The sequence below is a fragment of the Heptranchias perlo genome, chromosome 24 (assembly GCF_035084215.1).
Source record: "Heptranchias perlo isolate sHepPer1 chromosome 24, sHepPer1.hap1, whole genome shotgun sequence".
NCBI classification, from domain to species: Eukaryota; Metazoa; Chordata; class Chondrichthyes; order Hexanchiformes; family Hexanchidae; genus Heptranchias; species Heptranchias perlo.
In genome coordinates this window covers 2,937,654-2,950,585 of record NC_090348.1, presented here as the reverse complement: position 1 = coordinate 2,950,585, position 12,932 = coordinate 2,937,654, and the positions used below count along the sequence as shown (strand labels likewise).

Genomic DNA, 12,932 nt, shown 5'->3' with positions numbered 1-12,932 from the left:
TTAGAGGGGAGTTGAGGAAAAATGTTTTCACCTAGAGGGTGGTGGGGGTCTGGAACTCACTACCTGAAAGGGTGGTAGAGGCAGAAACCTTCATCGCATTTAAAAGGTGCTTGGAGTGCCGCAACCTACAGGGCTACGGACAAAGAGCTGGAATGTGGGATTAGGCTGGATGGCCCTTTTTTGGCCGCCACGGACACAATGGGCCGAATAGCCTCCTTCTGTGCCATAAATTTCTATGATTCTATGATTCTATGCAACATGATTAGCAAGGCTTTTGACAAGGTCCCACATGGCAGACTGGTCAGATGATCCTGGGATAGTGAGCAGTTTTGGCAGAGGAGAGCTGGACCCGTTAGTGCTTTATGTGGCCTAGCCAGATCTGGCGATGAATGGCTATAGCAGCTGTCCACCATAAATGTTCAAGTCTGCGCCCCTTGGACTTAAGGGAGCGGAGATGAGGACTGTACCTGGGGGAACAAGCAGGGTGAGAGAGTAATGGTTTTAATGGGGACAAGGGCATCAAAGGTGGAGGTTAGGGTGTGATTGAGCAGATAGCTGTAGCTGCAGAAATGTCATGGTGAATGGAGGGCTAAAGGCTAGCCGGCTGGGAATTTGAAAGTGCCATTGTAAGTAATTTGGGGGAGAGCTTTTTCCAGGGGCAAACACAGAAAGAAGTGGGGTTGGGAGGGGGAAGGGGGATGTGGGTGGAGAGAGATACAATGAAGTGATCAGAGATGGCCTTATCTGTGATTGACATGATGGGGGTAGAGAGGCCACATGAGATGGCAAGATCAAGGGGGTGGCAGTGAATATGGGTAGGGAAGTGTATCTGGAGGGAGAGATTAAGGGAGGATAGGAGGGCAGCGAACTCAGAGGAGAGAGTGCATGATGAGTTGAGATGGAGATTGAAATCACCGAGGATGAGAAGTCGCTTGGTGCAGAGGCTGAGGGAGGAAAGTAGTGAAGATATCTCGGTGAGAAACTTTGAGTGGTACTTGGGTGTGCAGTAGAGAACAAGGATTTTAAAGGAGAAGTGAGCTGGGTGGAACAAGGTGAGATGTTCAAAGGAGGTGAAGGTGCCAGAGGAGTAGTTGTGATTTGGTGATAAGGGCCACACCGCCACCACGATGGTCTGGGCGGGAAGATAGAGCCAGGCGGGGAACAGCTGAAAGCTTTCAGAGCAGCCAAAAGATACACTGGCGAAGAGGACAGTGGAGAACGGTGGTTGTAATAGCAAGGTCTTTTTCAGCTATGTGAAGAGCCAGAGCCATTAAGGACTCTATAGTGCCTTTGAAGGATTCCACGGGGAAGATTCTACTGAACTCCCAGAATATTGCAGAGGTTTTAATGATGCTGTGTTACCAATAATACATTATAGGATTGATGTTGTGATTGAAAGTGTCAAAGCAAATGCTGATGTAGTCCTGGCTAGAATTAGTGATCTCAAAATGCATTGGGCTGCTGGCTGTGACCGCATTCACCCGATGGTGCTCAAAGAAATGGGAGCACTGCACATTTATTAAACAGCTCGCTGCAGTCTGGGATTGTTCCCATGGACTGGAGAGAGGCCTATATGGTGCCAATATTAAAAGGGAAAGTAAGTCAGAACTGGGAAATTACAGGCCCGTTTGTTTGACTTCAGTTACAGACAAGTTGCTGGAAGGGAGCATTCGAGATGCACCGTATGATCACCTTGACAGAGGAGTTATAAGGAAATCTCAACATGGCTTCTGGAAAAGAAGACCCTATCTCACCAACCTGGTTGAATTTACTAAGTTAGTGGATGTCGGAGGCCTGGATGACACTGTGTATCTTGATTTTCAAAAAGCCTTCGACGAGTTGCCGCACTAAATGCCGAGTCCTGTGGGATTGGCGGGCAGATTTTAAGTCGGAGAAGAACTGGTTGCATTCTTTGAACCAGAAAGTAGTTATTAATGGTAGTGATTCTGGGTGGGTGTAAGGATGTTAGATGAGATTTCAGGCAGATCTAGATGTGATGGGGAATGGGTCCGTACCTGTCAGATGTCTTTTAATGTAGATAGATGTAGGATGATGCACTTGTGTAGGGACAATGCCAAGTATGTGTACACCATGCAGGACTTCATGGTCAACTCTGCTGAGTAGAAGAGCCTGTATGTTATAGTGAACGAGTCATTAAAAGACCAGTGCCGTGAGGATGTTGTAAAAGCAAATAGGATGTTAGGATTTATTACCAGTGTTAGCTAGCTAGCTTTATCTCTGTTCATTCAGTGACAGTAAGATAATACGCTCACAACCAAAGTTTTGCTTATTCAAAGTTTAATCCTCCAAATAAGGTGAAGTACTTACAAATCAAGCGAACCTGATTCACGAAAACTGAATTTATTGAGTATACAGTCCTTGAGCTCAAACTTTCCAGGTCAAATCCAAAGTCTTGTTACAATTCACCACCTTTTTATACGTTTTTGAGCTACGTTCCTTTTCAAAATATCCATATATGGTTAACTACACAGACATCTAACTGCAGAATAGTGACCAATGGGTGATCTACAGTACAATTGATTGACGTGTGTGAGGATGACCTCACATTCCACAATACTGTTTTTCTCCATTTTCTCAACTCTCTTACCTCGTTCTTCACAAGGTCGTCCGACCAGTCTTCAGTTAAGTATCAATGGGCTAGTGTCTAATGGTACCATTGTGGTTTCTCTATCAGAGTCTGAAGCACATTTAAGAATTTCAGTAGAGACGGCAAATGCATGGGATTCTCTGCTATTCTTTAAACTACATGTTGACCCTTTCCTACCCATGTCTCCTAACAGCAGGACAATTAAATACAAGAAATATAATTCACTCTCTGTATAAGGCCTTGGTCAGCCATCATCGAGAATCCTGTGTCCAGTTTTCGTGCTCTCACATGATGGGTGATATACAGGTCCGAGAAAAGGTTCACAGGAGGGCAGTGGCACTAGATTGATACCTAGTTTAAAAACCCTCAGTTACCACAATAGCCTTAGAGAGCTAGGCCTTTTACTCTCGAAAAGTATAGACTTCGAGGAGATTTGATTGAGGTTTTTAAAATAATGAAAGGATTACACTTTAGCTATTTGAGCTAGATAGGTTAGGGAGCGCCAGAAGATACAAGTATAAGTTACCTAAGCATCGAACTAGGTTAGATGCAAGGAGGTACTTTCTTCACAGAGTTGTTGATTCTGGAGCAATTTGCCGGCACATGCAGTGAGTGCAGATTCGCTGCAAGCATTCAGAAGAGAGCTGGACAGTTCCCGAGAATGGCCAATATATGCACATATAGAATGTAGGTGGGTCATTGGGGTCTGTGCTACGTAGTCCCCTCAAACTTGTTTGATTGCCTTCAGGAGTCAGAGAAAAATTTCCCAGAGCTTTTTCCTAAATTGATCTACGTTTTTTTCCTCTCTTTTTTGTCTTTCCCAGGAGATTGCAGGTCTGTGTGGATGGGGGAGGGGGGATGGGATTTGGTGTTTCTGAATCTCTTTTGGTGTGCTATCTTTTATCCTGTACCATCAAATATATGAGCAGCTTTAACTTGACTTGCCCTGTGGAAATGGGACGGTAGCAGAGTTAAAATTGCTGTGCACCATTTACCACCCAGTCTGCCGCCTTACTGGGGCCTTCTAATGGGTGGCCTAGGCGCCTGCCTGAATCAAACGGGAGCCTCATTACACTTTGCAACGCTGAGTCCTGTGATGTATATAGGACCCTGATGAAATTTCGAGGGACAGCTGGGCTGAGTGTGCGACGTGCACGTTCTGCCCAGTTGAACTGGGCAGTGAAAAAGAAGAGGCCCCAAAAACGTAACGTAAGCAAATAATTATTTTTGTAGGCCCAGGAAAAGCAGGAGTGCTCTTCCAGGTCCCACAAGAATAATGTGCTGCCTCAGGGTCCCCCCATCCAGGCTCCCTCCCCGCCGTACCTGCCTGCTGACTGGCTCAGCTTCCTTGCTGCCCGATATTGTAATGAAAATCAGCAAATGGTAGATTTGCTAAATAATGACTTTGTATTAGTCTTCACAGTAGAGAATGAGGTTATAGTACCAGAGATATGAGGAAAAGTAAAAATAAATCAACGGTATGGAGTAGTTGAGGCGAATAGCAGAGATGCATTTAAGGGGAAGCTAGATACGTACATGTGGGAGAAAGGAATAGAAGGTTATGCTGGTAGGGTTAGATGAAGTAGGGAGGGAGGAGGCTCATGTGGAGCATAAACACCTGCATTGACCAATTGGGCCAAATGGCCTGTTTCTGTGCTGTAATTTCTATGTAATTCTTTGTAACTTACTAGGCTGAATATAAATAAGAAAATTGTAATGGAGAAAATAATGAGACTAAAGATAGACAAATCTCCAAGACCTAACAGTTTCCACCCCAGGGTATTAAAAGAAGTAGGTGAGGAAATTGTAGATGCTCCGGTCATGATCGTCCAAAACTCTCTCGATTCAGGAATTGTCCTCATGGATTGGAAAACTGCCAATGTCATTCCACTATTTAAGAAGGGAAGGAGAGATAAACTAGGTGATTATAGGCCTATTAGTCTAATATCTGTTGTGGGGAAGTTACCACAATATTATTGGGGACAGAGTGACTGAACACTTGGACAAACATGAACTGATCAGAGTGAGCCAGCATGGATTTGTAAAGGGCAAGTCATGACTAACGAACCTAGTTGAATTTTTTGAAGAGGTAACTAATGTAGTAGATAAGAGCGTGTATATGGATGTTATTTAAATGGACTTCCAGAAGGCATTCGATAAGGTTCAACGTAAGAGACTGTGAACAAAAATCAAGACACATGGAATTGGAGGCAACCTATTGACATGGGTAGGGAATTGGATTGGAGGGAGGAGACAGAGGAACTGATTTTCGGATGGCGGAGCGGGTGCATTGGGGGTGGGGGTCTCCAAAAATGGCGGAATCCCGGAGCACGTTCGGAGCCTGACTCCAACCCGCTCACATCCGGGTTCCCCAATGATGCGTTCGGGTGCGCGCGCAGCTCACGCATGCGGGACTCCCGCTGGCAATTAAAGCCAGCGGAATGATGATTTAGATACTTATATAGGTAGTTCAGGTACTTGACATAGCTCATTGACTGGAGATTTTGGCAGGGGTGTAATTTTGAAGGATCCTCAGCGTGTTTCCCATGCTATGGGAAACACTCCCTGTTGGAGCAGACGTGTTTCAGCCAGCAGCCAGTGGGAGATGCAAAGGATTTTTTGACAGTTGGGGGGAATACCTCAACTATTGCAGCAGGGCACGCTGCAACACGTTGAGGTCTTTCCCCCACTGTCAAAAATCTTTGAATTATACCCTGGAGAACTCGCTGTCCAAACAGGGAGTGTTTACCTAGCTTGGCAACCGCTGAGGATCCTTCAAACTCACACCGTCAGGATGGGGGGGCACCATGGCTGCATTCATCACTTCATCCGAGAATGAGCAACATCACCAGCCTCGCCAGGCTCGCCAGGCACGCCATTCACCTCTGCCACGTGGAGCTCCACAACACAGTACTGCGCCACAGGCTGCTGCACAAAATAGTCGTGCAACTACACATACACCCACTGTAGGGTGACTCAATGGGTGGCATCAAGTGTGGGTGTTCATGGTGAACCTCATGAAAGGGACTTATTACAAAGCCAGACAATAATGGTCAAGACGTGGCGGTAGTGGTAACAATATAATATTTAATGTGAGTTGAACAAAAATGAAATATAAATAAAAAACATGACAAAGCGTCAAACACCTTTGTGCATCCCCTTTGTGCTCACAAAACCTTTGCCTCACGTTTCCTACTACTCCTACGTGGTGCTTCCCCTGTGGCTGCAGCAGAGGTCGTGGCAGGTTGCTCTTGTTCATGCCTTGACCGATTAGATGCTTTGGGCTGACACCCTCTGGGTTTCGGTGCCCGTGAGGGCCCCTCCAAAGACTATTCCACCTGCACCTGTGCAGGAGCAGACTCGACCACCTGGAGAGGAGGGTACTGGTTGAGAGAGGGGCAACGGGTGAGACGTGGTAGCACGTTGAGTGGCATCCCCACTTCCATGTCCCCTTTCGCCATCATCGCTCTCCTGGGCCAGGCCCACATCACTCCTACCACTCTGCTGGACAACAGTTTGGAGGACATGTGTGAAGCCTTGTAAGGCCAGTGCTAGTGTATCTGCCTGCCTGTTTAAGGCGGCAGAAAGTTGCTCACCCTGAGTCCAAAGGGCCGTTGTCAGGACCTCAATGGACTCATTGTTGAGCCGTGCTTGAAGCTCGATGGAGGCTAGCCTTCCCTCCATTGCAGACATTCGCGCACTTACCCGCGACACTATCTCAGAGATGCCCTCACGTCCCTGTGACAGTATCTCGGAGATCCCCTCCTTTACCTGTGTCACCATTCCACTCATGCAGGAGTTGGACTCCTCCATCCTCTGCGCGATTGTAGAGAGTGCGCGTGGCACCTGTTCCAGCAGCTCGCAAATGTGCTGCTGCCCCTCGATCATTCTCTTTTTAAAGGATGGCCCCCAGGGTTCAGCATCTGTGTCCAGCTGAGCAGAGCCTGGAGAAGAATGCTCCCACCTACGCGGACTCTCCACAGCTGCCCCTGCCACCAGTGTCTGCTTGTGCTCACTTGTGTGTGGTGACTCACCATGTGCAACCCCAACTAACTGAGGTGTGTGTATCTGCGCTGGTGGATGGCTCACTCAGATGTGACGGTGCCCCCTCAGAGGCCGGCAGGTCCTCTGAGGAATCGCCCTCTGCCGTCAAAGCGGTCGCTGAAGGCCCTGTAAGCGAACAGAAGGCAATATTAAGCATGATGACAGATGTTGAGGTGCTGAAGATGGCAAGGCATGTTAACATCATTTGCTATTGTGAGTGCTGAATGTTAAAGTTCTGTCACCAGACGTTTGTCGGGTGGCAGTCTCGGCATCTCCGACGGACAGGCACTTGAGGGTGCAGCTCAATTCAAGAGCCTCCTGCTCCGCGTCCATGAGGACGACTGATGTTGCGGCCCTCCGGTCTTCACCCTCTCCCATGCATTCTGGGCTCTCTTCTCCTATAAGAGGAGAAAGTAGAGAGGCATGAGTGAGGGATGGTGACATGGCCAACTGCTGAATGCATTGGTTTGGGTGAGGCTGACCATGAAAGAGATGCATCAGACGGTGAGTATGAGACAGAGCCATGACATTGTATGAGGATTGGGTTGAGTGATAGTGGTGGGATGCGTACTGGGGAGATGAGTAAGTGCAGGTAAGTTGAGGATGAGGTTTTAGTGGGTATGAGGAGTGATGTGATAGAGTAGTGATGGCAGTGCAGAAGGAGTTGTGGGGTGGGGGCGGTGATGTGGAAGTTGGAGTGTAGGAGAATGAGTAAGTGTACTCACTTTTGCTGACCTAGTTAGGTCATTGAAGTGCTTCCTGCACTGTATCCAGGGTCGGGAGATGTTGCTGCTACTGGTGACCTCCTCTGCCACCTTGAGCCAGGCCTTCTTGGTGGCAGAGACAGGCCACTTCCTCCAGTCCGTCAGGTAGAAAATATCCCTCCTCCTCCTCCCCCCATCCAGTAAGACCTGGAGTGAGGCATCATTAAACCTGGGGGCAGCCTTTCCCCTGGGCTGCTCCATGGCCCTGTGTCATTGTTTGCTGCAGGAGCAGCATTGGAGGAGCGTCCCTTTAAATAGGGCTCCTCCAGCTGACAGCTTGTGATGTGGTTGCAAAGTCCGCCCGCTGCGCAGGTTTCCGACGGGAAACCCGGAAGCCACGTTAAGTGGCTTCAATTTACCCGCGATCGCGTGGGGAACGGATGGATTTTACTGGGCAGGTTACCCACGCGCCCAGCCCCACCCCCACCCCCCCAATGACATCCCGCCTCCCTAGTAATATCGGGGCCAGAGAGTAGGAGTAATGGGAACGTACTCAAATTGGCAGGATGTGACTAATTGTGTTCCCCGGGGATCTGTACTGGGGCCTCAGCCATTATAAATTACTTAGATGAAGGAATAGAGAGCTGTATATCTCTAAGTTTGCTGATGACACTAAGTTGGGTGGCACAGTAAATAGTGTAGACAGTTGTAAAGAGACATTGATAGATTAAGTGAGTGAGCAAAGCTGTGAGAGATGGAGTTCAACGTGGGAAAATGAGGTCATCCACTTTGGACCTAAGAAAGAGAGATCAGAGTATTTTCTAAATGGCGAGAAGCTAGAAACTGGATGAGCGGAGAGGTTTCGGGGTCCAAGTACGGAAATCACTAAAAGCTAGTGGACGGATACAAAATATAATTTGTAAACTAGTGGAATGTTGGTTTTTATCTCAAGGGGGTTGGCACACAACAGGGTGAAAGTTATGTTACAGTTATACAGAGCTCTGGTTAGACCCCATTCACAGTTCTGCATTCAGTTCTGGGCACCGCACCTCAGGAAGGATATAATGGCCTTGGAGGAGGCACAGTGCAGATTCACCAGAATGATACCAGGACTAAAAGGGTTAAATTATGAGGACAGGTTGCATAGTCCAGGCTTGTATTCCCTTGAGTATAGAAGATTAAGGGGTGATCTAAATGAAGTGTTTAAGATGATTAAAGGATTTGATAGGGTGATAGAGAGAAACTATTTCCTCTGGTGGGGGAGTCCAGAACAAGGGGGCATAACTTTAAAATTAGAGCCAGGCCGTTCAGGGGTGATGTCAGCAAGCACTTTTTCACACAAAGGGTAGCGGAAATCTGGAACTCCTCCCCCCCCCCCCCCCCCCCTCCAAAAAGCTGATGAGACTGGGAGTCAATTGAAAATTTCAAAACTGAGATTGATAGGTAAGGGTTGTGGAACCAAGGCAGGGAGATGGAGTTAAGATTCAGATCAGTCATGATCTAATTGAATGGCGGAACAGATTCAAGGGGCTGAATGGCCTCCTCCCATTCCTATGTTCCTGTTGTGTGGGATTGGAGCCGTTGAGCTGCAGCAGGACGCCTATTGGGGGCGTGCAACTGATCAGCGGCTTGGTAACGCCATCGAAATAGACCGATCCTCCCACTGGCAGGAATGGGTGGGTGTTCTGCCCACTCATTCCATGCCTGGAGTTAAGATCTACCCCATTGTACATGCATCAAAACCAATCTCCATCATTAATTTTACCTTAGCTTGACTCTATCATGCATTTAAGCACCCTGTCACTCCCTGTGCTCCAGTGAAAGTCATTTTTTTATGTGACCTTTTTTATATTCATCTGTTCCACTTCTGCTGAAGTCTAGTAAATGCTTCATTTACAATTGACTTTCTGGTTAGTTAGTGGACAGTATTCATCTGTTTTTTTTGGGGGGACCATCTAAACTACCGAATAGTATGACAAAATAAAAAAATACATATTTAGAAACAAAAATTTAAAAATGAGGGGTAAACTTTTATAACAATAACAACGTGCTAAAAATTTATTGGCAAAATAGGAAAAAATCCATGTATAACCTCTGTCTCTTTATGAGACTCATCACACATGGAACTTTCCATTTCATGTGAAAGCATCCTTTAGCGCAAAATTGCTGGGAAGAAGGAAACTGGCAAGAAACAAGCTTAATGCCGACTCAACCACTCTCCCTACTCCCACTCACAGCACTGGTGGGATCTATGGGTGATACACCCTTAAATGTCAATGCCAAATTCGAAATTAGTTGAAGCATTCTGTGCTGCTTAAAATGGCTTGTGTTGACGTACAGGGTGGATAAAGGGGTACCAGTGGACGTAGTTTATTTAGACTTCCAGAAGGCATTCGACAAGGTGCCACATAAAAGATTATTGCTCAAGATAAAGAATCACTGGATTGGGGGTAATATTCTGGCATGGGTGGAGGATTGGTTATCTAACAGGAAGCAAAGAGTTGGGATAAATGGTTCATTCTCGGACTGGCAACCAGTAGCCAGTGGTGTTCCGCAGGGGTCAGTGCTGGGTCCCCAACTCTTTACAATCTATATTAACGATTTGGAGGAGGGGACCGAGTGTAACATATCAAAGTTTGCAGATGATACAAAGATGGGAGGGAAAGTAGAGAGTGAGGAGGACATAAAAAACCTACAAGGGGATATAGACAGGCTGAGTGAGTGGGCGGAGATTTGGCAGATGCAATGCAATATTGGAAAATGTGAGGTTATGCACTTTGGCAGGAAAAATCAGAGAGCAAGTTATTATCTTAATGGCGAGAAACTGGAAAGTACTGCAGTACAAAGGGATCTGGGGGTCCTCGTGCAAGAAAATCAAAAAGTTAGTATGCAGGTGCAGCAGGTGATCAAGAAGCCCAACGGAATGTTGGCTTTTATTGCTCGGGGGATAGAATATAAAAACAGGGAGGTATTGCTGCAGTTGGTGAGACCGCACCTGGAATACTGCATACAGTTTTGGTCTCCATACTTAAGAAAAGACATACTTGCTCTCGAGGCAGTACAAAGAAGGTTCACTCGGTTAATCCCGGGTATGAGGGGGTGGACATATGAGGAGAGGTTGAGTAGATTGGGACTCTACTCATTGGAGTTCAGAAGAATGAGAGGCGATCTTATTGAAACATATAAGATTGTGAAGCGGCTTAGAATCATAGAATCATAGAATCATAGAAGTTTACAACATGGAAACAGGCCCTTCGGCCCAACATGTCCATGTCACCCAGTTTATACCACTACGCTAGTCCCAGTTGCCTGCACTTGGCCCATATCCCTCTATACCCATCTTACCCATGTAACTGTCCAAATGCTTTTTAAAAGACAAAATTGTACCTGTCTCTACTACTGCCTCTGGCAGCTCGTTCCAGACACTCACCACCCTTTCAGTGAAAAAATTGCCCCTCTGGACCCTTTTGTATCTCTCCCCTCTCACCTTAAATCTATGCCCCCTCATTATAGACTCCCCTACCTTTGGGAAAAGATTTTGACTATCTACCTTATCTATGCCCCTCATTATTTTATAGACTTCTATAAGATCACCACTAAACCTCCCACTCTCCAGGGAAAAAAGTCTCAGTCTATCCAACCTCTCCCTATAAGTCAAACCATCAAGTCCCGGTAGCATCCGAGTAAATCTTTTCTGCACTCTTTCTAGTTTAATAACATCTTTTCTATAATAGGGTGACCAGAACTGTACACAGTATTCCAAGTGTGGCCTAACTAATGCCTTGTCCAACTTCAACAAGACATCCCAACTCCTGTATTCAATATTCTGACCAATGAAACCAAGCAAGCTGAATGCCTTCTTCACCACCCTATCCACCTGTGACTCCACTTTCAAGGAGCTATGAACCTGTACTCCTAGATCTCTTTGTTCTATAACTCTCCCCAACGCCCTACCATTAACGGAGTAGGTCCTGGCCCGATTCAATCTACCAAAATGCATCACGTCACATTTATCTAAATTAAACTCCATCTGCCATTCATCGGCCCACTGGCCCAATTTATCAAGATCCCGTTGCAATCCGAGATAACCTTCTTCACTGTCCACAATGCCACCAATCTTGGTGTCATCTGCAAACTTACTAACCATGCCTCCTAAATTCTCATCCAAATCATTAATATAAATAACAAATAACAGCAGACCCAGCACTGATCCCTGAGGCACACCGCTGGACACAGGCCTCCAGTTTGAAAAACAACCCTCTACAACCACCCTCTGTCTCCTGTCGTCAATCCAATTTTGTATCCAATTGGCTACCTCACCTTGGATCCCGCGAGATCTAACCTTATGTAACAACCTACCATGTGGTACCTTGTCAAAGGCTTTGCTAAAGTCCATGTAGACCACGTCTACTGCACAGCCCTCATCTATCTTCTTGGTTACCCCTTCAAAAAACTCAATCAAATTTGTGAGACATGATTTTTCTCTCACAAAACCATGCTGACTGTTCCTAATCAGTCCCTGCCTCTCCAAATGCCCGTAGATCCTGTCCCTCAGAATACCCTCTAACAACTTACCCACTACAGATGTCAGGCTCACCGGTCTGTAGTTCCCAGGCTTTTCCCTGCCGCCCTTCTTAAACAAAGGCACAACATTTGCTACCCTCCAATCTTCAGGCACCTCACCTGTAGCTGTCGATGATTCAAATATCTCTGCTAGGGGACCCGCAATTTCCTCCCTAACCTCCCATAACGTCCTGGGATACATTTCATCAGGTCCCGGAGATTTATCTACCTTGATGCGCGTTAAGACTTCCAGCACCTCCCTCTCTGTAATATGTACACTCCTCAAGACATCACTATTTATTTCCCCAAGTTCCCTAACATCCATGCCTTTCTCAACCGTAAATACCGATGCAAAATATTCATTTAGGATCTCACCCATCTCTTGTGGTTCCGCACATAGATGACCTTGTTGATCCTTCAGAGGCCCTACTCTCTCCCGAGTTACTCTTTTGCCCTTTATGTATTTGTAGAAGCTCTTTGGATTCACCTTTGCCTTATCTGTCAAAGCAATCTCATGTCCCCTTTTTGCCCTCCTGATTTCTCTCTTAACTCTACTCCGGCAATCACTATACTCTTCAAGGGATCCACTTGATCCCAGCTGCCTATGCATGTCATATGCCTCCTTCTTCTTTCTGACTAGGGCTTGATCGGGTGGATGCGGTAAGGATGTTCCCAAGGATGGGTGAAACTAGAACTAGGGGAATAATCTTAGAATAAGGGGCTGCTCTTTCAAAACTGAGATGAGGAGAAACATCTTCACTCAGAGGGTAGTAGGTCTGTGGAATTTGCTGCCCCAGGAAGCTGTGGAAGCTACATCATTAAATAAATTTAAAACAGAAATAGACAGTTTCCTAGAAGTAAAGGGAATTAGGGGTTACGGGGAGCGGGCAGGAAATTGGACATGAATTTAGATTTGAGGTTAGGATCAGATCAGCCATGATCTTATTGAATGGCGGAGCAGGCTCGAGGGGCCGATTGGCCTACTCCTGCTCCTATTTCTTATGTTCTTATGT

At 46.4% G+C, this 12,932-nt stretch overlaps 1 protein-coding gene across 5 annotated transcripts in view; it reads left to right on the top strand.

The window, feature by feature from the left end:
• cfap54 (cilia and flagella associated protein 54) overlaps nt 1-12,932 on the top strand; it is a 443,819-nt gene that overhangs the window by 302,967 nt on the left and 127,920 nt on the right. The window lies entirely within an intron of this gene.